Below are 1,046 nucleotides of genomic sequence, written 5' to 3' on the forward strand. Positions count from 1 at the left end.
TGACTGATATAAGTCTTTCGTCTTTCACTTTAGCGATTGGATCCACTATGATAAAAGTTAGAACTCTTCTCGGGGATATCAGAACAGAGAGATATTGGAGAAATTCGCAAAAAAAATTTTACTCAAAAATTTCAAAATTTGACTGATATAAGTCTTTCCTTTTTCAGTTCAGAAATTCGAAACATCATGATAAAAGGTATATATCTTCTGTGGGCTATTAGAACACAGAGATATTGAAGAAATTCGGAAAAAAACCAATTTTACTAAAAAATTTCGAACTTTGACTGATATAACTCTTTCGTCTTTCACTTTAGCGATTAGATCCACAATGATAAAAGTTAGAACTCTTCTCGAGGATATCAGAACAGACAGATATTGGATAAATTCGCACAAAAAATTTTACTCAAAAATTTCGAAATTTGACTGATATAAGTCTTTCCTTTTTCAGTTCAGAAATTCGATACTTCATGATAAAAGGTATATATCTTCTATGGGCTATCAGAACACAGAGATATTGAAGAAATTCGGAAAAAAACCAATTTTACTCAAAAATTTTGAACTTTGACTGATATAACTCTTTCGTCTTTCACTTTAGCGATTGGATCCACTATGATAAAAGTTAGAACTCTTCTCGGGGATATCAGAACAGAGAGATATTGGATAAATTCGCACAAGAAATTTTACTCAAAAATTTCGAAATTTGACTGATATAAGTCTTTCCTTTTTCAGTTCAGAAATTCGATACATCATGATAAAAGGTTTATATCTTCTGTGGGCTATCAGAACACAGAGATATCGAAGAAATTCGGAAAAAAACCAATTTTACTCAAAAATTTCGAACTTTGACTGATATAACTCTTTCGTCTTTCACTTTAGCGATTGGATCCACTATGATAAAAGTTAGAACTCTTATCGGGGATATCAGAACAGAGAGATATTGGAGAAATTCGCACAAAAAATTTTACTCAAAAATTTCGAAATTTGACTGATATAAGTCTTTCCTTTTTCAGTTCAGAAATTCGATACATCATGATAAAAGGTATATA

The sequence above is a fragment of the Solenopsis invicta genome, chromosome 7 (assembly GCF_016802725.1).
Source record: "Solenopsis invicta isolate M01_SB chromosome 7, UNIL_Sinv_3.0, whole genome shotgun sequence".
Classification (NCBI taxonomy): Eukaryota; Metazoa; Arthropoda; class Insecta; order Hymenoptera; family Formicidae; genus Solenopsis; species Solenopsis invicta.